Genomic DNA, 24,768 nt, shown 5'->3' on the forward strand with positions numbered 1-24,768 from the left:
AGGGGAGGGGGGGAAGAGGGCCGAGTGCTGAGCAGCTCTGGGCCGGGAATGTGGCACATCGATGCTGGTAAAATCTTGGTTTGAGCTAGATGGTATTGATTCATGTTTGAGGCAAACATTTCGGAACAAATTAAACAAGGACGAAGAACAGAAACAATGGCTCCCATCCTGTTGCTCATGTATTTCGTCCTCGTTTTATTTGCGCCGAAAAGTTCATCTTCAACATGAATCCCTGGAAGAAGTGGCGATGAAATGACTCGCCTGCATGAGCCATACTGCCTAAATGTTGCGAGTTCATACTTTAGCGTCTTTTCCTTCGTTGACTTTTGCTAGCCCTCCCCCCCCCCTGCTTTTTTTCTTTATTTTTCTCTAGAGACCTTGAATAAGATATCCTTCCACTGTAGCAGCAAGTCGCGAGGGGTTCAAGAAACAAGGATAAAGAATATCTGAATAGAGAGCGCACGCATTTTGCTCCCAGGGGCAGTCGGGAAGGAAGCCCAGCACTGCTCTTCGCACAGACTGGCACTGGTGTTTGCCTGTCTATTTCCGGGTCGGGGTGATAAAGCGGAAAGCTAAGGGTTCGGGCAGGGGAAAAACTATAGAGCTTGCGAACTCAAAGCCTTCGAAACTGAGCTTGGACGAAGTGCATCGAAGAATGGATGTGGCGCACGTAAGCCAGTTTGCTTGCTCCCGCGTATCCGCTGAAGCCCCACGCTTTTTCGGTGACTCCCTGCAACCAGAAATCCGCTGAAGAAACTGCGCTAAAATCGAAAATCAAGAAACGGGAGCGAGCGCTTGACCAATTGAAATGCTCTATTCGAGGAGATGACGTAGCAGCTTTCTTTTCGGAATGCAGCGAGACGTACTATTTGGCTACACATTTCATGTCATTGACTTCCGAGTCAGTCGCCATACTACGGAGAGACATTTTGGTACCTCTCTTTGCTAGCTTCACGGGTTTTTATCTTCGCTGTCTGCAAAAGACGATTACTGGAAATGATACATGTGTACATTGAAGTATCTCACCTGTCGTGTCCATGCGCCGCATCGGAGTTGATAAATGAAAAGTAACAGGAGAAATTGCAAGAGCAACGGGAAATAGTTTTTAGCTTGCGCAGACAGAAAATATGATCCTTTTATTTATTAAAAAAATTATAAATCCCACGTCGTAGCTATTACGGACGCTCTATGCTTCCGGTAGAGTGACACCGGTACACGCATGTGAAAGTACTGAACCATAAGTGGGCGTGCCTGGCAAGCTGCGATACGAAGAAATAAAAAGTAAAAAAATTCCTGTAAGATCGCCTTAGTCGTCATATTGAAAACGCTGCTTCGATCGCTTTGGTGTCTTTTCAGCAGTGTTCTATTGCAGACAACCCATAACTTGTGAACTGAACATAATTTTATTCTCCAGAAGACACCAGTTAAGCTTATAATTTAGCAAGAAATAATTTTGCCCAAGACTCCATTTCTATTCAACATTTTGCTAACCACGGAGATACTGCCATCTAGGCTACGAATCAACACGTATGCTTAAGCAATACTATAGCGTGCCTAAAGAATAGAACGCGCAACCCCCCTAACCCCCCCCCCCCCCCCCCCAAAATAAAGAAGACATCATCCCCATTGGAGAACGAGCAGAATGTTTTACATTGGTTAGCACATTGTCCCCGAGCACTAGCAACTTCATCAGCCGAAAAAGAGGATGACAGGGCTTCTCATCAGCGCTGCACACGTACAAAACTAATTAGCTACGAAGTTGCTAATAAATTACCGTCAGAAAAGTTATTATTGTCTCATAACATCTCTACAAAAGAAATCCTTTATTTCTGTTAACCAAGAAGACGAGAACTTTGTCTTTCTTTGCAAACATTTATTGTTAATGGCATCTGCTGCTCATTATCAAAGAGTAAATCTGGGTAACAATTAAATTTTAAAAAGAAATCTATATATGACCATTACAAGATATTTTCATAATGCAGATCGGTATTTGTTTAAGGCCATTGCTCAGACAAACATGCAACGTGTTATTAAAGATAATTCAAGACGCGGCTAATACAAAAAAAAATTAGTAATAAGGCGGATCTATGCGAAAAGATTGTCGTAGAGTTCGCATTTTGACCCCCACACGGGAAGCTTGTTCGCAATGCACATTTAGCAGATATGAGCTCGGTCACATAGGGCTAAAGACACGATATTGCGCGCCAGAGTAGATGGGACGAAGAATTCCCTTACTAAACAGCATTCAAAATTTGTTCTGCGCCTTGCATTTGCGGTTACTCCATCTGAAAGCGTCCCATCCATTTAATTTGCATTACAACTGTCCCCGAATTTCTGCCAACTTCTGACATTCACATCGCATAGCTGTCGGGGCTGCTTTAGAGAGATTGCAAATCCCGCCAGGGACGAAAAGGAAAACTTGTGCGAAGCAACAATCCGGGTCCCATTAAGGACAGTCTCTTTCACTTTCGTTTGAATAACTAAGACGGATGACGTGTTGTTGCGGCTCAACTATAAGGTGGTAGTGCTTCGAACTTGGGGCCCCCTTCTATACTGATTGTGGCCGTGTACAAGGTGAACGCGCAGCCAATCAGCAGCGGCCGAAATGGACAGTCCATTGGGTGGACTCCTGCAGAATACTTCCCCAGAGCTCGTGGCTCGTGTTGTCATAAATAATTGGGTTCAGAAACTTTCCCAGCTTCGAAACATTCTAAGAACGTTTCCCAAATGCGTCTTCGCCAATGCCACAGAAACGCCCGTTGTCGTCTTCCTCACTAGAAAATAGGCCCAGGGCTTAATACTCAGGCGTAGTTTGGAAAGAGCTGAGCCCTATTTGAGTTTCAAGACGGCTTCGCATAAGGCTGATTTACTCTCTAGGTTAATGGCTATACAGAACTAGACAGCATGGCAATCGAAGCTAGCCGTGTATAGGCTGCATATCACTATTTTCTAGAACATTTAAAGGCTGATACCCAGCTCGAGCTGGACAAACACGCAAGATTGGGCGCAAAGACACAAAATCAAAGACGCGATATCGCTCCACCTCATCATCGATTACCGTCATCATGCAGTCTCAACGTCGTATTCTAGAACCAGTCGCCTAATCATCCCTTTTCATCATATCATAAAACTCCCTATGCCTTCTGTGCTATGTCACCGAGCCTTAGGAAGAAAGGCCTGCCGTACCACCACTCTACTAAAGTGAAGCTTTCCAGCCATCCCTACCGTATTTCGACTACCATGGACGCTCTCACCTGCAATTAGCGACGCTCCTCCACCTTTGTCCTGTCCAGACGCCCACGATTCCTCAAGGTTAACCTGACATATTACGTCAGATTAATTTAAACAGCAAGAGTAAAAAAAATTACCGACGACTACGATAGTCCATAATGCGAAATTTGAGCGCAGCTGTATACGCGTTTTCAGTCTGCGGTATATTGAAACACAGAATTAGAGACCGAAATCACCGCACTGACTGGCAGTGGGCCAGTACCGTCAGTGCCTTCGCAGATGAAGGGGCAGTATGCGAACGCTGGCATGATGAGCGGCATCGGAGGCCCGCTGTGGAAGAAGAGGGCGACGAACACGCGAGCAATAGTGGCACGACCACGTTCGTGCGGCTACGCCGAGGGCCGCCGACCCAGTAACGGACGCCTAAGAGCTGCGCTCTAAGAACAAGAATGAAAGAAAAACGAAAAGGATGGCGCTAAGCCGATGAAAGTCAATCACTGCCTGCGCTTTAAAATTATAAATTCATAATAACTTGTTCTACACTGCCATTTTCAGAGTTACATCTTAGGTCAAGCGTCACTTGGTTCCTCTAAATTTTGCTCATTCATGATGGAAAATATGTTGAGCTATACGCTCAGACATTCTGTTTGCGTATGGGGCTTGTTCTTACTTTTTAATTATACATGAATCCCCGCCTGTGATTAAAGAAAATAAATGGAGGAAAATTGTGCACACCCCATTGCATGGTCCAGTTCGTACGCTCAGGCAGTGACATGTTATTAAACGTTCCTGTTTTAATAGATACATCCAAAGCTTTGATTTATCGGCGTCGTATTAAACCATCACTAGTCACAGGTGTAATAAGAAACTGATTCTTACGAGTCTCTAGAGAAAAACAGGAAACATCACGGCGATCGCAATTAAAGTTAAACGTTTGACAAGCCAGCGATAATGATTAATGTCAGCTGTATGATCGTCCGGTTGACATTTGAAAAGGGAAGGGACCTTTGATAAATTGTGAAGAACTAACATTTTTTTTAATGTACCAAACATTGCTATAATGTTAGTTTAACGTGTCCTGCAAAAAATGGGGCATGCAACGGTAGTTATTTACAGCGATGCGTCTAAATTACAGAAATGTGAGCACGCTTGCAGTTCCCTTACTGCATGAAAAGTGAACTTCGGTGGGTGTTAAATTAGTGTTTGCATAGCACGATGAAATATGTCTTGGAATCCTTTATTGTGAGCTGATTGCTAGCAGAATTTTGTAAAAACATGGCCGAGACGTGTTAAAGTTGCATCCTCTATTTCTCTCCTTAGGAAGCACTACAGGAGCCGTTTAAAAACATTCCGCTCCAAACAATTCCCGCGGAAAAAGTCGCGCAACTTCATTTTGTTGCAAAATGATGGCGCAATCAGTATGTCGTTTCGTTTGTTTCCTTTGTCTCTTTCTCTATCTCGTTTGTTTACTTATTATTATTCTTTTTGTTTTCCCTGCGGTTCGTAGGACATACAAAATCGAGATTAATACAGGTTGCAGAATGCGAAACGGCGGCGATGCGTCTGAAACATCGAGACGATGAGCAGCGACAACGTAAAGCGAAATCAATAAATGCGTTCTATCGTTTTATTCGCGGTGCTGAAGCCAGTTCACTTATTCGCAAAACAGCGCAGGAATCTGCACATTTTCTTTCTCTACTACGCTTCACTTTTAACAGCATTACTTTTATCGCTGACCTAGGAACACTGAGCCACAGATAAACGCGAATGACGCTACGCCCACGGATTTTTTTTAATATTTAATCCACGACATTATATGCCAAGTAAAAACACGCATCGGGATGTGATGCACCTCGATGAGGACGTTTATCCGCCCAATCGCACTCTTCACCATCGCGCGCTTATATAAGGGCTCTACCCAGGCGCTGTTGTGCCATTACCACAAGCCCGGATTCCGAATCTGCAAGATGCGGAATCTATCCTGCGAGCGCCATAATTCTCGCTTCACAAGTCAAGATGCTGCGCCTTCGTGCGGGAGAAGCCTCGGCGAAGCAGCGTGTTTAGACGTGTCCGCGTGTGCCAGACGGCCCGGCGCCGCACCTCCCTTGCCTGGAGGTCACCGCGCGCGCGAACTTTGAACCGGGTGGCCAGCGCGGTCGCTGGTTGGACCCCTCGGACGACCGTCGTGTGCTGACTTTGTATTGGGCCGTTTGAGTGACAATGGTCCTCGGGGATTATAAAAGCCGCGACAGGCCGCCTCGAAAACAGGATCCGCCGACCCCACCTGGAGAGAGGGTCGCTCCCGACTGGGGTGAGATGTGTCACGCGTTTTCGCCGGACGCCGTCGTGCGAGAACAGTCGCGTTTGTGTGAGCTCTCGGCCCCAGTGCCGATCCGTTTATGTCCTGTATGATAACCTGTATATAATGTATAAAGTCCCTTTTGTTATTCTCATCGACGCCAGGCTCGGAGTCTTCGCTACCAACGCTCTGTCACGAAACGGGTGAAGAGCGCCACGGGACCACAAAGCCGTAATCGTGGTGCAGCGGTGCAAGTTCGTAACACTGGTGGCACCGGTTGGAAGTCGTAACACTGGTGGCACCGGTTGGAGTTCATAACACTGGATGGCAGCTACGGGATTGACCGGCATCAGCTACCTCGGCGCGGTGAGTGCCTGAAGTTTACCTCAAACACCAGACTTTCTCTGACACAGGTTATAGTAGCTTAGGGAAGGATTTGGTGTTGCATTGTGATAACCTTTTGTGTTTCAAGCCTAGTAAGAGTGTTTTGAAAACCAGGGGATGCTGAGGGGGTAAAACGGGGCAGTGTGTGAAATACTTGCATATGTCTTACTAGTAGTGTTATAGTAGCGTACGGCAGGTATATTCAAAAAGGGTAAACAGCAGGAGGACAGTGTGAACGATGGAGAAGTACAAGGTGAAGGAACTTCTCGAAATTTGTGAGGAGTTGGGCATTGAGTTGGGCTCAACCAAAAGAAAGAATGCGATCCTTGAGGTCATGAGGACCGGGGACGTAACGGCTGAGGAAGCCGCTGAGGCCTGGGCGGATATCAATGAACGTCGGGAAAGGGAGGAGAAGGAACGTTGCGAGCAGGAAAGGAAGGAAAATGAACGACGTGAAAAGGAGGAAAGGAGAGAACAGGAACGTCGCGAAGAGGAAAAGGAGGAAAGGAGAGAACAGCAACGTCGCGAGGAGGAAAGGAGAGAACAGCAACGTCGCGAGGAGGAAAAGGAGGAAAGGAGAGAGATTCGTGAGCACGAGCTTAAAATGAAAGAGTTGGAGACCCGAAATAGCTCGCCAGCGCCTAGTCTCACTTCTAATGTTCCAAGAATACGCGATCAACTTCCACCCTTTGTCGTCGGAGAGGATATGGCCAAATACCTCGTGAAATTTGAGCACGTGTGTGAACGGAATAGCATTGAGCGATCCCTTTGGGCACAGAATCTGTTAGCCTTGCTTCCTGGGGAGGCATCAGACGTAATCACTTGCTTATCGAAAGAGGCGTTTGAGAGCTACAGTGATGTGAAGGAAGCGCTACTGCGGAAGTACAAATTGTCGCCCGAAGCTTTCCGGCAGAGGTTCCGGTATGCAAAAAAGGGTAAGGAGTCGAATGTTGACTTCGCGTTTCGTCTAAAAGCCGACTTGGTGGAATGGCTGAAGGGCGAAGAGGTTTACGACGACCGCGACAAAATTGTCGAATGCATCGCGTTGGAGCAGTTCTACCGTTGCATTGATGAGGATGTCCGGCTCTGGCTGCAAGATAGGCTAAAGGAGGTTAAGCTAAACAAGGCAGCAGAGTTAGCGGAAGAGTATTACACCCGCCGCAGCTTGCACAGCAAGGCAGTGCGCGTAGAAAAAGCAGATAGAAGAGATGGGTTTTACGGGAAGCCCGACGATCGGAAGGAAATCACGCGTCGCGAGTTTCGGGAAGACGAGTCCCTTCCCAAAGAAACTGTAAGGGATGGACAGAAGGCATCTCAGAATGATGACGATGGTCCGAAACAGCGAAACGAAATGACGCGTTCTTTTGAAAAACGGAAACCGTTAACCTGCTACAATTGCAAAAAGCAAGGGCACATCGCTGCAAGCTGCCCAGAGAGAATTGCTTTTGCAACGATACAGGAAACTCACAGAAACATACGTCTATTGGAGCCCTATGTGCAGGAAATTAAGGTAAACGGTAAGAAGTGCCGTGCACTTCGGGACTCTGCAGCAACTATGGACGTTGTTCACCCGTCTTTCGTCTCCTCGAGTGATTTTACGGGAGAGTGCGTTAGGATACGGCAAGTGGCCGAGAAGGAGAGTGTCTGTTTACCGATCGCAACGGTTATCATTGAAGGAGAGTTTGGAAAACTTAACACCGAAGCCGCTGTGTCAGCCGCCCTCCCGGAGCAATTTTCCTACCTCTTCTCAAATGGCTCGGAGCAGCTGCTGAGGGATCAGGGCAAATCATTCTTTGCCGACGTGGCGTACATGGCCCCCACGCGATCCAAAGCGCGCCCGCTGTCGAGGGAACTTGACTTAGTGTCGGTGAGCGAAAGGCGGTGCGGCACACGGACTGATCAAGGTAACTTGAGTGGCGAGCAGTCACGGGAGAGGCAGAGCTCGGACGCTGGCCTAGACGAGCGGGTCCTGGAAGTGAGTGGGAGTGACGCGTGCAGTGCTAGCCGCGATATAGACGCGACGCCGCAATTAGGCGACGCGGGCTCCACACTCGCTCCGGTTTCCGCCAGCCGGCAGGAGCAGGCTGCAGTTGAAAGGGAAACTCGGATTCGCGAACAACAGGAAGATTGTTCACTAGCCGATCTGAGGAAGAGCGTCAAACGGGGAGTGAAAAAAAAGAGGGTTTCATTTGGCAAGGAATCTGGCTTATTGTACCGCCGCTACACGGATAAGCAGGGTCGCAAATATAAGCAGCTTCGGATTCCGCGAAAATATCGCCGGGAAAAATGAATGGCCTCATTTGCTTCCTCAGAAGTATGTTTTCGGTCCAAGTGATTTCAAGGGGACCATTCCATTTGTAATTATTATTGCTGAATAATAATTGTTTCTATTTTGTTGTGTTGATGATTTGAAAACTGATTGTTTAAGCCTTGTGTGCTAGATATTACACCTGCCTCTTGTTGCAGCGGGAGAAAAAAAAAGGGGGAAAACAATTTAGTTAGGTTGATTTGAATTATGGCCTTGTCTGGTGTTTGACGGGAGACAGAGGGCACTTGTTCGTGTTGGGTGTTGCCTTTTTCCGGTCGGTTTTGCAAGCTGCAGAACGACCAAGCGGGACCAGTGGCGAGAAGCAAGGTCTTAGGAACGACCCGAGCGGAGCTGGTCAAGGTGCCTTGGCGACGACGTGGTGAGCAGAGCTCCTGTCCTGGCGAGTCGGACCTGGGCACGTGATGTTACCTGGCGTCCCGACACTGGACGTGAACTGGGACGAGCCTGACGAACGTGCGCGCCTGGCATCCGAGCCACGTGGAGGCAGCTCGTCTTCCCGGCGCCTTATCTGAGGGCGGGGATGCTGTTGTGCCATTACCACAAGCCCGGATTCCGAATCTGCAAGATGCGGAATCTATCCTGCGAGCGCCATAATTCTCGCTTCACAAGTCAAGATGCTGCGCCTTCGTGCGGGAGAAGCCTCGGCGAAGCAGCGTGTTTAGACGTGTCCGCGTGTGCCAGACGGCCCGGCGCCGCACCTCCCTTGCCTGGAGGTCACCGCGCGCGCGAACTTTGAACCGGGTGGCCAGCGCGGTCGCTGGTTGGACCCCTCGGACGACCGTCGTGTGCTGACTTTGTATTGGGCCGTTTGAGTGACAATGGTCCTCGGGGATTATAAAAGCCGCGACAGGCCGCCTCGAAAACAGGATCCGCCGACCCCACCTGGAGAGAGGGTCGCTCCCGACTGGGGTGAGATGTGTCACGCGTTTTCGCCGGACGCCGTCGTGCGAGAACAGTCGCGTTTGTGTGAGCTCTCGGCCCCAGTGCCGATCCGTTTATGTCCTGTATGATAACCTGTATATAATGTATAAAGTCCCTTTTGTTATTCTCATCGACGCCAGGCTCGGAGTCTTCGCTACCAACGCTCTGTCACGAAACGGGTGAAGAGCGCTACGGGACCACAAAGCCGTAATCGTGGTGCAGCGGTGCAAGTTCGTAACACTGGTGGCACCGGTTGGAAGTCGTAACACTGGTGGCACCGGTTGGAGTTCATAACAGCGCTCAGGCTGAGACGATCCGAGCGAGGGAGAGGTGGCCGAGCATAAACCCTGGGCTGACGGCGGGGCTGCTTCTTAATCGATCCTGTCAACACCGTTATAACTCACACAGCCTTAGTGTGCACAGGTCTATCGGGGCTCCCTTGTTTTTTTGTGTTCGTGTCTAACTTCGGTCTTCGCATCCGACAAAGGAGGAGGCTCACACCGATCGTCTCGTCCGAGGCCTGCGGATAAAGCCGCACAGACCCGCGCTCCTTATCAGCCGCGACTTGGAACTCGACGTCTTGGTGCCGAGCGGGTGGGGAATCGCGGATGGCCTTAGCGCTCGCGCTTTCTTTCTTTCTTTCTTTCTTTCTTTCTTTCTCTCTTTCTTTCTTTCTTTCTTTTTTGCTTGCTTTCTTGCCCTTACGTTTCAGCCTTAATATATTTCTCGTTGTTTCTTACTCTCTTTCGCTCTCGCTAATTCGCTTGAACACTTTGTTGTAAGCAAGCTCCTCTCTCGCGTGGCATGACATAGCCCCGACCCCAAATAAACTTCGTGTCAGTTGGTGTTCACTCCTTCTTGTCGCCGGCTCTTGACACCGGCAACACATAAATTCCGCAAGGTGCCCACGCCCGAAAATACATAGATAAATAAATGAATAAATAAAAATAAATAAAAAATAATTAAATCGTTTGAACTTCACCGCGGCAGCTGCGTTTAAGTTCTGTGAGAGGGGGCGTGAAAGGGGAGGCATCACACGGGCAGCACGCAGAATTCTATTGTACCGGCATCTCGACTTTGGAATATCGCCAGCGTAGCCGCCTACACGAACGTGCTGTTATTCATATTAAATTTCCGCACTAAACGAGACTGTGTCGACACAGGCGCCTGTATATGTAGACGCGTGTATGGTCTGAGCGAAAAATGTGCTAATCCTCTCATCACCTTGCCAAAAAAAAAAAAGGAAAGAACGCTAGGAGGGTGATGGTGGGGAGGATAGGCTTAGGGAGAAGTGCGCATTACTGCAAAAAACCACATAGGTGGTAGTTCGAGTTGACAGAAAACCCACGTGAGAAGCATATATCGTACGTTTGGTGAACCTTTGAAGGTGAGGCGATGGGAAAGGCGTGGTTAAGGAGATCATTCCTTATCGTAAGCTCAACTTGGGAAGGTTAAGGGAACAAGGTAGAAAAAAGTATTGAAAAAAATCATCTTTTTTTGCCGCAACCTTGAAATCCGTGGTCTCTTCTGAACAAGAATAAATCGTTTATTTGTCTCAATTAGGCTACTTTTCAGCAAAACTCCCTCGTTCCTAGCCTTCTGCCGAATGTATTCATGGGCAACTAAACATGCTCCGAAAATGTGGCGCCAAATTTTTTTTTACAGATTTAGCGCAAATAAAGGAGTCCTGGCAACAAGTGCTTTTTCAGTGAAGTCAAGCACTAGCCGCAGCCAAAAATTGGAAATGCGCATCTGGCCGGGGACGTCTGAGCGATGCGTTCATTGACAAGCTCCAGAACAATTATGGTTTGGCCATTAGAAGAAATACACGCAGTTTAGAGGACATACGAAAGGCTGTCTGGGTCACATATTTTCACATAGCATCAACGGACATCAATCCATCCCACAGCCTTTGCCCGAAACACGCCGACACCTGGTGCAAACTCCAATAAGCCAGTTGAATGGTTAACCATATATTCATAAGGAACATCTTCCAGCAGCAGTTCTTGAGGCTGTGAAGCCCGTTTATCAGCCGCTAGCTAAGCCTGAGCTACTTCCTTAATTCATCCATGGGAAAATGCAAAACCCGAGTGAGTCTCTCAACAATGTTATGTAGAAACGCGCTTCAAAAAATGTTTTCCTTGGACATAAAACACTGAAAATATCCACGCTTCATGCTGTGCTCACATATAAGGATGGCTCTATAGCCCCAGTCAATGTGCTGAACTCTTTTGGAATTTCACCAGGGCACTACACAGTGATGGGGCTACGTGACATTAACCTGCATCGACAGTACTTCGCTTATAGCGCTGCACAGCAGGCGACAAGAGAGGCTCGTAAAGCAAGACATCTAGCCACACAGGAAAAAAATAAACACACACACACACACACAAGTGATTGTGGTGACGAGCATCTGACTGGTGCGTATTGAAAGAGTTCGCCAACTTGCTGTTCTTTCATTTCCCTTTTGTAATAAAGCCCATTTTTTACATGAAACACAATTATCTCAAAACTTACTTTTTTAATGCATTTGTTCCGTTATCTTAGCAACCACAGGAGCTAATATAATTTTCAGCCAGTATTTTCATCAGAGACCGGGAAATATACTGCGGCAGAATTATTGTTGTATAATGAAATACTTTTGTTCAACACGAAATTTAATGCTTAGTACTGAGTGAGAATTAGGTACCTGCAGTAAAAAAATTAACAGTATAAGTGCATGGCAATCTTAAGTGACAAAGTTGCTGAATTAAAAATAGGAAAAGCTTCCGATCACAATAATGTTATAAGAATTGAAGCTTCTAATAATAATAATATTTGGGGTTTTACGTGCCAAAACCACTTTCTGATTATGAGGCACGCCGTAGTGGAGGACTCCGGAAATTTTGACCACCTGGGGTTCTTTAACGTGCACCTAAATCTAAGCACACGGGTGTTTTCGCATTTCGCCCCCATCGAAATGCAGCCGCCGTGGCCGGGATTCGATCCCGCGACTTCGTGCTCAGCATGAAGCTTCTAAGGCTACGCAGAAAAAGGCACATAAGCATTGCCTAAAATACATGACAGGTACAGGTCTCACCCGGTTGCCTTAACGAATGCATTGCTGCGCTAACAGGAAAATGTTTACCCGTTAAAGCTGTCAATTCGCGACTTCGAAGCAAATCAACGCAAACATTGACCACTTTCAACATGGAGGTGCGCTCGAATATGGTAGCATATTTATACCAGGTGAGAAAAACACTTGAAAATTGAGTGATACAGTCTTAAAAAATGAAAGAGTGCGTGCAAATACGACAGAATGTTTAGGCTACTCACGTTGTTGAAATGCGTGTGTGCCTTCACGGTGCCTTCACGGTGCAACAAGTCTGTAAAATCGTAACGCTTGTGTGATTCCGTGAAAATTCCAGCACACAGTGCACGCCTGTGACCCCGTGAAAGCAACAGATGTTCATAAAACATTCTTTTAAATGTGTAACTTTTACTTGTGAATCACTAGCAATACTATACAAATTGTGAACACATTTCGACCCCATTCAAAGCTTTGTCATGTTCCATGTAATGCATTATACCACATAAAAATTTGGAACCATCAATTTGGAACCAAACACATTTCGACCCCATTCAAAGCTTTGTCATGTTCCATGTAATGCATTATACCAGATAAAAATTTGGAACCATCAATTTAGTCACCCTCCATCTATAACGTTTGTGAAATGCATAAGGCGACAGCGAAAAAGAAAGCTAAAATAAAAGGCGCCAAGGGCAGTATTTAATAAAGTTCCAAAGAAGCTTTCAGTTGACCACGCACCGAGGTACCTGGAAGCATGTCAAATTATATCTCAGACAGGTGGCATTACAATTTTACAACTAAAGGAGGAGCGAGCTGTTCGAAATGGCTGCGAATGGCATGACATTTCTCATATTATTCTTTAATGCTAATATATACACATGCTTGCCGAAATCGCACGGCGGCACCGGGGGATGCAACTGACGCTGCTCAAAATCCGTGCTTTACGTAAAGGCCAGCTTTAGAGCTGTTCTTCAGGAAAGGTAACCAGGCGTTTTGAAGGAAGAGGCACTGTCCTAGGCGCTGCCCTAGGCGCTGCTCTATGCGCGGCCAATGTAGTTCCAAGATGACATTCAATTCGACGCGCTCATTCATCAGACACTCGGAGGAGCCTCGCAATGATTGTAATCAGCCCTGCACAGCCTCCTGGGTCACGTTTCTATTTCCGCTACCTAAGCTTTTTCCGCTGTTCTTTTGTCTACGCTACGTTAATTACCTCCAAGCCATTATTCTCCCCCCGTGCCCACACCCTTGCGTTCACGGTCGACATTCATTAAGGATTTCTTCTGAGCGGACCTCTTCATTTGTCACATGACCCGCTATATTAATTTTTTAGGGGCCTTCCCATCGCACCACCGGGAGGCAATTAGACGACGGGGTTTCCACAGGGGTCGAATTTCTGGAACCGCAGCCTCGTGCGTTAGTGATGCCGAAAGGCAGAGTAGCCCCGCTGCGTTTCTTAATAGGAAGCTTTGTCTCGGGCCCAACTCCGATGTCCCTTATTCAAATACGCGTAAAACGCCGAAACGCTTTTGTGAGATAAACGCTGGGTCGATTTTAATTAAATTTCTAGTATTTGAGAGAGAAAGTTCATTTATAGGGACTCTTGGAAGCGGTATTTTATTTCAAGGACTGAATTTCTTTAAAGGAGTTCTATAAAATGGGCAGGTTTACGAACTGGCATCTCAACACCCACGACAGATGTCTGCAGTTCAGTAAACTGCAGAGGTTGGAGCATTCAAAGCGGATAAATTCGATATGTCAGTTTGTATCTCACATGCATTGGGTACATTGTTTCCAAGGGTTTTGCAAAAGTCGCACTCAGATACAGTGGTCAAATTAAGAGCCATGTATAACACATTAATAGTCTCCACTTTATAAGTATTACTAGATCCAATCGAAAAAAATTTGATATTGTTTTTCAACGGGGAGTTAGAGTTATTGACATCACATTTTAATTTTCTGAAAGCTTGCGATTTGCACCAATTCATAATAAAAACTGAAAGCCTCCATCAAACATGCGCTACCTTCAGGCACTATATTTTACACTGTTCTTTTAAATGCTACAGACCTCCTCGAATTCTGTGCAGTAGTTGGAGAGTTGGAGTAATTGGAGAGATTTAGGCTAGTCCACTTCTCAGGGGAACATTTGATCAATATCCAAAGACGCAGAGCAGCTTATCTTTCCAAGGAAAGGCCAGCCGAACAACCGTAAGAGTGGAAAGCCGTCACGTCCGCATTTATCTCAAATAAAGTAGCAGACATTTCAAAGTTATATCGAATTGAAGGCTACTTGGGAGTTTTCACGAGAAGTCGGGCTCCTTCGCCTTCTATTACTGATTGTACAGTTGTGATCAACAATCAGGCCTAACGGCGTTAATCTGTGGTCTTTAGAACCTTATGCAGACTTCTTGATGGCACTGTGATAAACAAAAATGGTGTCATCAGTTACTGTTTAAGCTACAAATAAAGTGCTAGACGCCCTCGGTGGTCCTGTTGGCGTTAGCACGACACAGTAACATAGTAACAAGACAAGCTTTGTGCTTTTCGTGACCTCTTGCACCTGCTGTCTTCGGCTAGTTAAATGACCACAAATGTACGCATTTTGCAATCGCGACACCGCGAAAAGCTATAATAGTTGTTAAATTGTACATTCCATATCATGTTCACAATTTGAACCGGTGCCAAGCAAGCGCCAGAGAGACAGCCTGAGCAACACTACACAGCTTGTCGTGGGACAGACTGTGCAAAAGAGCGAAAAGAGGTTATAGGCAGAGAAGTTTGTAACAGTGACTCTATGGTTGGCTATATTGCACAAGGGAAAGGGTAGAAAAGATGACGGAAAAAGGACACATAGGAAGACTCTGTCCGCACATACTGTAGGAAGGCAGCTCAAAATGACTACGACATGACGTACTCTTGATGTCGCTTGTGGCTTGGAGTAGCATTCACAAATATCTGCATCTTCCTAATCGAAATAGCCATCAGATCCTAATATAAATCCTGCGGAGAAAAAATACCGTTTCTCAAATAGTATGTTATTTTCTTAACTTCAATTTGCTAATAAAGGTTTTCTACACCCCAATCATTAGGCTTGACAAGCATCTGCTTACCGAAAACACTTCTTTGTGCCTTTGTCCCAGACGACGCGAACCCACGTGGCTATAAAAGCGTCATGTTTTCTAAAGGCCCTAAGACAGCTGCGCAAGTAATTCTGACCAATCAGCGCTCATCATAGCGAAACACAGCCATTGAAAACGCACAATGCTGATGGCTTTTCTCAGCGTGAGGCCTGGTTTCTCGAACGAAAACTAGGCCTTCCAGCAATGTCTCGCTGCAGCTGAAGCCCTAGCATCCATGTGAGAAGTGGGGTGGCAGCAGATATAGTGGGCGCCCTGCTATTTAATGACGAAGGGGGCATGTCGGCTTGTCGCTAATTTCCTTCTTTCCTTTCCTGCTCTCCCTCCCTGTCATATTTGTTTTCCCCTTTCCCATTCCCCCTGTGTAGGATGGCCAACCGGACGCTAATATGGTTAACCTCCCCGCCTTCTGCTTTTTCCCTTCCTTCCTCCTGGTCGATCATCCTAATGTAGTGTCTGGACACTGCAGCAAAACATGGATACAATAATAAACGAACCGACGAAGACACCGTCCGAAAACAAAGAGATCCCGTTGTTGTCCAGTTCCCCGCCTACCCCCGAGTACCCCTTATCGGGCTCGTAATTGCTGCCGATTGCTAACCATTGTGTAAAAGCGGGACGCATGTCACCACAGATCCTCTTCTTGGAATTGACCAATCGCCGCCGGCGCTTCCGCGCATCGCTTTCGCACCGAGGGAACAGAACAACTGAAAGCGTGCGCAAAACACGCATGTGGGCGATAGAAGCTAGCGTACACCAGCCGCTTTAGGGGCGTTGGAATGATTAAACACTTATCTAAATGGCACCACAATAGTAATAGTTGTCAGTGTCGGCGAACGGAGAACAATTGATGGCATACGCATCTATTATAATTTTTCCTCCTCTGCAGACAACCAAGCGGACACTGTGGCAATATAACGTCAAGCTATTCCAAACTGTCTTCATCTCAATCCTGCATTCAGCCCTCCATGATTGGTCAAAAAAAATTTAGGGCCAGCTCCGCTTCGCCGGTCCTTCACGCTAGGTCACGAAAACTGCGAAAGCTCCGCATCCCATATGACATGTGGACACTGATTGTGGAGAGTTAAATCAAACAAAAGAAAAATAATTACCTCTCCTTCGAGGCCATTAACATTTTATCACGGCTCAAAAATTTTTGGGCTAACCTCGTTCACCTGTCTATCCCAAGGTCACAAAACCTTGAGAACTCACCGTGCCAAAGGTACGTGTACGTGCTCAGGATCCATTAACATGCCGAACAAACCTGGATATTTTTTCTATATAGACATCGACTTCCTCCTTCATGAAAGAAATAGAAGATGATTTCCCGCCGATCGCACTGGAACTGGCTACTCGGAGCTTCCGGGTAGCAAAGGTTTACTTGAGCATAATAAATGTTTTTGGTGGCGGTGTAATGTTATCGAGGCCTTTTGGCACGTACACGACATCGCTCTGCCATCTCTTCCTCACTGAGGGCCCGTTCTAGCTGCATTTTTAAACTTACGTTGCACGCCGTCACGATTTTTGACCAGTCACCGCAAGCAAATCAAGGGGAAGCGGACCAATCGCAGACGCCGGCTACGCATAATTCACTCGGTTATCTAACTTTTACTGCACCGGCTTGGTCCCACCAAAAGCGGCTCCCTTCGGCGTGTTGCTCGCCTCTTATTAACAAATTAGATAAAGAAACACTAGGCAGTGCCATTCGCTTTGTAAGAAAACAAAAACGATCTCCTGTAAACGAGGAAAGCGTTCGACAGGGCTCTTGAAACAACCATGCGGGCTTAACACCCAATGCTTGCGTCGGTCGTTGCGCAAAATTGACGGCAGGAGATTGGAATAGTGTTACGTTAAAGGTACCCCTGCTGTCTACCAAGACGCATTTTTATTGCTGAGCCGTTTACAGCCATGAGCGTCTTGGCCCGTGGCTATCGATGTCATAGATGACGGGCGTTAACAAATCGGGCTCTATTCATTCGATACACTATGTTAGGCGACATGCCGTTGTAGTGCTGCCTTGTGCCAGTTCACGGCATGGGTTAAGTTTCTTAGAATACAAAGTGTGCTGCAATTTTATTTTTCTCACTTAGTGGACAGAAGGCAAAAAAAAGAACGCTTTTGTTATTGTATACCGAAGTATACATCAAGAAAGTGTGTAATGCCTTTATCTAATGACCTCGGGGCCCTAAAGATCAGTAACTGCAACGAAATGACATGAAAGTGGCGGTAAGATGAATCTTTCGCTGCAGTCTGTGGCTTACACTCTCCAATGCTGTAACGCGCAGTTTGTACAGCGTAAGCTGTTATGGGCTCATTCGGACAGCCGTTTCGGTTGGCGATGGCGTCCGCCGACGCCGCCTCAGCCGCTGGTGTCCGGTGTCCGTAGCAGATATCGCCGGGAATGAGGGAAGAAAAATGCCCTATTAACCCGTCCTAGTGCGTGAGGATACACTCGATGCGACAAGCGCGTCGTGTAACCGCGATAAGCACACATTTTGCATTGCAGTTGCATACTATTACACCAGGTAGAACGGCATGTAACAGTCGCACAGGTGCAGGCACCAGACAGTTAAGGAAGGTTTGAAGAAAATTCTAAGGAGATGTATGCAAGAATGTTAGAAAAAATATATATTGTGTACCTCATAAAATCAAGCTGGCTAGGTAGCTATATCAGCACTACATTTCTAATGGAATGATAATAAATCGCCATCATCATCAACATCATTAGCATCGCATCGTGCCACTTGCGTTGCGATGTGAGATGCGCGCCGCGTAGCGCCTATACGTACGCCCTGTGTATTGCAGTTGCATATTATTGCACCAAGTGGCACGCCATGTAGCTCTTGCAAAGCTAGCGGTACAAGGTCTACAGATAATTGGGGAAGAAAAAGAAGATTATGGAGATGTCTAAATATTGATCTAATGAAAAATGTGTATGGCATACTTCATGAATTCAAGCAAGCTAGGTGACTGTTTGTGACCATCCCGTTTCAACAGTAATGCAATTAAATCAACATCATTAGCATCGTACAGTGCCCCTTGACACGGGATGTGGCATGCACTCGGCGTAGCCTCGATACGTGGAAACGTTCCATTGAAGTTCCATTATACTCCATCAGGTGTCCCGGCATCGAGAAGTTGCATATAGCAATTGCATGCTGCATGTAGTTGGACGTGGTTAACTCAAGTAGGCTAGGTAACTGTTGGTCACCACTCTGTTTCGAAGGCGATGCCAATAAACTATCATTATCACCATCAACAGCAACGTACCATGCGATGGTTCAAGGGATGTGGCATGTGCGCCACGTAGTCTGGATACCTGTGTTTACTCTTCAGTACACGTTATGGCACCTCCTCACAACGTACAAACCTTTCTGAGGAAGCGAATCATAAACCTACGCGCACGGCTGCACCCGGGCAACATCAGGCTCAGCAGACCGTTGTGCAGAGAGAAGCACACGCCGGAGCACAAGCTCCAGCTCGCCGTCGGCGGAAGGCAGACAGTTCAGATCGTTCGCGCAAGCCTGTAACTTTTTCAGCGCCGAAGAATAGAGAAAAAAAAACGGTTAAACGACAGGAAATGCGTGCACACCTCTGTCTTGCCGCCGTCTAACACATTTAGAAATAAAGATTGCCGCAAAATGTTCTCCTGACATTGCGGTGAAAACGGAGCCGAAAATCCAATTACGACTGGCTTACAAAAGACCGTTGTGCGGACCTGTCTCTAAGCGCTGGCGGACCGCGTGTAGCCCTCGCCATTAAGGATTTTGAAGGATTTGAAGAAAACCGGGCTCTGAAATCCGAGGAAAAGAGAAAGCGGCTCAGGTGCCGCGGCTGCCTCACTCGGTAAGCTGCCGCGCACGCACGCGCACACCCCTCCCTCCTCCCTCACCATACACGCAGACAGACATACGAGAGAAGAAGGAAGACGGGGCGACGTCTGCGGTTTCCTGTCATGAGCCATGGATTAACTGAGCCTTCTATGAAACCACGCGAAGGAGACGCGGAAAGGAGAACACATATAGGAGTGCGCAAAGGATTGAGGGCGAGACGTGTTAAGGGGGACCCGGCTGTAGATGAGATCGTCATCAGCCGCTTGGGTAACGCTTCTTTAGACGAACGGGGGAAAAATGGGAGGCGTGAAGGGCTCCAAGGCGCTCAAGCGCAACTACGGTGCCAGATGCGCGCCTAATGTCTTCGAGGGCGCCGGGAAGTCAGCACTTCAATAAACGCTGAGAAGAGAAGAAGATGGCCCACCCGCTGTGGACGAGCATAGGCTTCCTACCTTCTGAGTTTGTATGTTGTCACTTCGCCCTCAATTTCCCGGGTCAGTTATTGCAATTGATCGCAATTGTTGAAAGTGATATTTAATAGTCTTGCCGAAAATATGTAGTGCAGCCTATGTAAACTTAACAGGAAATGTTTAGAATTTCAAAAGCTTCTAAAGGGGTTGCGGTAAAGCATATCCATGATAACGGCTCGGCGCAATCAGTGTTAAATGTGATTCTGGTATAAAAGAGCTGAGAAGCAGGCCGAAACTATGTAGGTGGTTTCTCTTCTAAAATGTATCATTCAACTCTGTGTAGATTCCGATATCGCGCGCCAGCACCCAAATTATATTTTGCCCAACGTGAAAGCAACGCCGAAGTTTTATCATCCACCATGTCTCCAGTGATTCTTAAAATCATTTTGCAGCGCAAGTTTACGTATTCCAAAAAGTTGCACACGCTTTAATTGGATTACTGCAATGCTGTCAATGTTTATTTCTGCTCGCTTAAAAATACTCTGTGCGCGAGGCACTTGAAGCAGTGAGTATAATGGTGCTGAACATGACTCGGCGCACTATGCAGGCGTATTTATGTTCTATGTGCTTCTGTTGTGAATATGCACGGCGGAATTTTACAAATCTTATTTCGTAAGTCTGTATCACACTATTGCTTCGCACCCACGCGATGAAAAACATCAAATTGATAATAAGGCGCATTCTTTCGTGATGATGTTCGCAAAGTTTTAAACAATAACAAATACAAATTCTGGCAGGTGCTAAATCCTCAAGAAAATCGCAGTGTAACAATTACGGTCGAAGAAGGTGAAACGATCGATGACGTAGAGTGTGCAAAGCTTTTTAAAGCAGCCTTTGTACCTATGTATACAGGAGAACCTACTCGCCCCCTCTTTCCTCACGTACTAATGCAACACGTGTTTTGCCAACCACCACCTGATAGGATGTCATCGTTAATCGACAATGTTAAGCTCACATGGCCAGCCGGCGTGGAGAACACTTATTCGAAACTGTTAAAAAACACTAACCACGTCATCGCGGTGTTCCCGTGCTTGTTGTTGTCACAGTCACTTACAACTGGTGAAATGCCATATGATTGGAAAGTGGGGAATGTTGTTCCTATCCACAAAGCCTTTGACAGGAATTGCCCGCTTTATTAACGCCCATTTCATCACCGAGTATGCCCTAAGCTCATGGAAAGTCACGTACGCAGAAATGATGAAGTTTTTACTCAAATAAATATACTTTCATTTATCACAGTGTTGTTTCCGCAAAGGCTTTTCCTACGAAACACAACTGGCCATTTTCCTGAAGGATACTAACACCGAAGTAGATTCTAACCTCTAAACGGAGGTGACATTTCTAGATTTTGCAAAAGCGTTCGACAAGGTACCACACCAAGCTCTATCCCTAAAGCATTTTTTTTTTGCGAACCTTAACCCCTACATTTTACGATGGATTGAAGCGTTCTTCAGAAACCTATCTCAAATAGTTACAGTTAACAACGCATATAACCCCTTACCTGTGACCTCGGTTGTGCAGAAAGGATTTGTTCTTTGGTCTCTACTCTTTTTGATATACAATAATGAGTTACACCTGCGCGTGCCTGGGAATCTTCGTTTATACGCAGGTGACTGCGTATATTATCCAAGAGTTGCTAATAAATCCAATCAAGATGCATTTCAGGAGGGCATTATTTCTTTACAGCAATGGTGCGGTCGTTCGTTAATGAAACTTATTCAGTGTCTTTTTCGTCGCCGAGATCCATTCCTTTAGAAACACACAATAACATTCCCGTGTGTGCTTCGCAGTTTCACAACTAACTAGGTGTCAATATATCCAACAACTTATCCTGGCGCACTCACGTCGTTAACACCATTTCGAATCCGGCAACATTGATGCATTCAGGTAGCATCAGTGAGTTTATTGACCACTTGCCTTCACCCATAAAGGTCACGTACTCGGGACGCCTGCAGCAGAAAGGATGTTCTAGATTCGCCGCCAAGGTTTGCGAGTGGTGGTTCTAGCTAACAATACCAGGATTAGTTCTAGTAGTCAGCCAAAAATACCCCAAAAAAGTTGATGGGAAGATGGCTCCACAGTAGCTATATTGGTTAGAGCATCGCACGCAAAATGCAAAGACGTGCGATTGTTCCCTGCCTACGGCAAGTTGTTTTATCATCCACTTTCATTTTCCATCACTTTATCACTTCTTTAATTCAATTCATAAGTACAAGTAATTTTCCTTATGTGGCCCTTGGTGCCCTTTTTCGCTCCTTATCACATCTAAATCTGATAAAGGGCTGTCCTTCAAATGTAATTCTCAGCCCACTGCTAATAGTTTTATGTACTGGTCGAAATGTAAAGTATATAGTCTTACCGGTAAGCTGCATTCGATTTTCTCTTAAGCAGCGCAACAAAGATGGATCGAAAGTGGCTGTTATAATAAGTTTGTACATTTTGCAGCTCTCTTTCGTCTGCATACATGATTGTGTAAGGCGAAACAGGCATACTGACTAAATGTTTCACGTGAATCAAACACAAAAGGGGGCTTGTTTTGACCCTTTCAGCCCACGTTGCATTACAAGTAGTTGATGCTGTATTTTTTGCCCAACAAAAGTCGCTTAGATAATTTTCAATGAGTTGGAACGCACTCTCCCTTATGATAGTGCACTCGAATCGGTTGAGAACAATGCGACTCGTTTCACACCAGCCAATTATCTTCGTACATCCAGCATAACAGCGATGAAAGTCGTGAAGGAACGCATAGTTGCCTCGCGAATATTCGAAACTGAATTGCAGCAACAGATAACAACGAAATGAACCAGTACCTTCTTCGGGTATGGGTTCGAAGTAGCAAGATTTTGATGTAAGGCTGCAAGACGGTCGGCAAACTCAAATGCCGCCAAGCATGCGATGCGCGCCGCCGGCAATCTAGCTTCATTCTTAGCAACATGGTTCTTGAAAATAAAATAGAGAATGTTTTGGATGGCTCATCGTGAAGAGGTGGAGACACTCGGGTATCGTTAGGCATTTCGACGGTGTGCCATTGCCGAACTACGAAAGCACGGCGCGGTGCATATGAACAAAAGTAAAATATTAGTAGGAAAAAGACCGCACATAGGTAGGATGTTATTGAAGAAGAAAAGCAAAAAAACAAAAAAACAAATGACCCATAAAAAGAAAAGCCCTGCCCCTGTCTGCCAGGGAGCACATGTCTTAAAGGGCACTTCACTTCTAGTGAGCCTAAATTGTATTTCTTGCTCCGGGATATCTTTTGCTTCAGCAAGAACAAAACAAAGCAAAAACTAAACAGCGTTGCCATCAGGCTTCTAATTCTCTGCCTGATCTTTTTTTTTTTTTTGTCGAAGCTGGCGACAGGAAAACAGCGGCTCAGATGAAATTTTGTGAGGGGGGCCGGATGCGCTCCTTCTCAGGGGAGGTGGCCGCTAGCTTCAGTCGGGCTAGGTGCTCCAACAGCAGCGACCAGCTTCGAAGTATGTAACTAGCGCCTGGGGACCATTCCGAGTGGAGTCGTCTGGTGAAAAACAAGGGAGAAAGTTGTTCCGTTCCTTTTTTATCGGGAGTGATAAAAGTGGAAACGAGGAGTGTATTCGTGGCATAAAGCAGACGTTTTATATTTTCTTTTGCCTAAATAAAAGGCGACGAACCAGTCAATATATCTTCAAGCCATATACACCACCGTTTCTCAGGATAGTAGGGTGACTATGTAGAATGCGTACCTGCCTTTTGTGGCGGTGCGGTAGTCGGCAGGTTTTGGTGTGCGCCATGGTTCCCGATGCTGTCGCCTTTATGCCTCGCTTTGAAGGCTAAGGAATCTCGAATGAAAGCAACTTTGTTAAGGGCCCTACTTCAGAAATACTGGTACTTCACAAGTACTTGCTCGGCAGACAAAGTCCTCAAAAGAGACCGGATCGAGAATGGTCACATAGCAGCGCAACACCTGTCTTTGTTTTCTGAAGCTTACCACTTAAGCTACGCAGCATGGTTGTGTTTGACCCATCGCAGCTATTTTATTGTGATTGCAATCAGCATTATCTACGTATAATAAATGACCTTGTCCAGTTTCTTTTTACCTTGATTGCAGGGTCACATTGGTTCACCGTCTCCTCACATATTTTCCGATTTGTTGTTTTGTCTCTGCGTTCGAACTCCGCTCCAACATCCTTTTTTATTTCTTTTAGTGTGCATTGATGTGGGGAGTGTCTAGAACTGGTTGAATTTTCCTCGGATCTCCGGTCCAAGTAGGAACACGAGTTTATTTTCTGAGTACACGAGAAAGAAAAAAAAAGAAAAAAAAAGCTAGCGAGTTTTGAAATAAATGAAGACTGTCTGCTAGAATAGAACATTAAAGCTAGAGCATGTTTTTTTTTTCAGCTTCTAGAGACGGCGAAGCATTAAAAGCCTATCAAGGTTCGAGATTGTGCTGAAGACGTTAAAGAAAACACGTGTAATTGAGCGCGGGCATTGAAGACATTGAACCTTAACGTCGACCAGAGAAAGTATAAGATAAATTTACTTTCCCGTTTACTGTCGCTCTCACTCAGACCGGTGTGGCTTCAACACAACTGCCAGCATGGATACGAACGCCTGTGCGCACATAAATCAAGCCAGCAACGTAAGCGAGAGCGCTGCCCTGGCTCTGGTACAGATGACTCAGTATACGGCATGAAGGCTGCATTCACTTGGGTTTGCCGCTTTTGCAGCCAAACTCACTGCGCGTCTCTGCGCACGTGCCGCCCACACTGGCGTCGGAGTGGGATAGTAAATGTATGCGGCCGCACTGACGATTCAACGCGGCAGTCAATCAACCTCCTCGCCTCTTTTCACCACCAGTATGGCAGCGCACAGCATGCTAACGTCTCGCATATGCCTCCATACTGGCATATGTATTTTTCCCCGAGCAATGTCTCGATCAGAGCGGCCCGTATCATAGTCGCCGTGCTGTCTGTGATTCGTACAGCGCGGGCGTTTCCTGCAACAGGCGGAAGGCAGGAGGCTGCTGTTTGGTCCGCGAGCGCACCATTAAATGAGCGTCACAAATGTCAGGGCACATAACGGCACTTTATCTGACGTCAATAGATTGCAGTGTTG

The 24,768-nt window shown here is 46.4% G+C and overlaps 1 protein-coding gene across 21 annotated transcripts in view; it reads right to left on the reverse strand.

Annotated features, from left to right (window-relative positions):
- The window catches only part of LOC135909142 (roundabout homolog 2-like), a 402,696-nt gene that overhangs the window by 152,856 nt on the left and 225,072 nt on the right, over window positions 1-24,768 (reverse strand). For 9 of the 21 annotated variants that reach the window (XM_070536954.1, XM_065440967.2, XM_065440963.2 and 6 more), the window contains one exon: window positions 12,480-12,529. The exons of 11 other annotated variants lie outside the window; for them this stretch is intronic. The gene's annotated coding sequence lies outside the window, so the exon portion shown is untranslated. Of the gene's footprint in view, window positions 1-12,479; window positions 12,530-15,148; window positions 15,169-24,768 lie in introns of those variants that run through there. One more of the 21 variants, XM_070536955.1, reaches the window with a different exon arrangement.

This window comes from Dermacentor albipictus, chromosome 4 (genome assembly GCF_038994185.2).
Source record: "Dermacentor albipictus isolate Rhodes 1998 colony chromosome 4, USDA_Dalb.pri_finalv2, whole genome shotgun sequence".
In the NCBI taxonomy this organism is placed as follows: Eukaryota; Metazoa; Arthropoda; class Arachnida; order Ixodida; family Ixodidae; genus Dermacentor; species Dermacentor albipictus.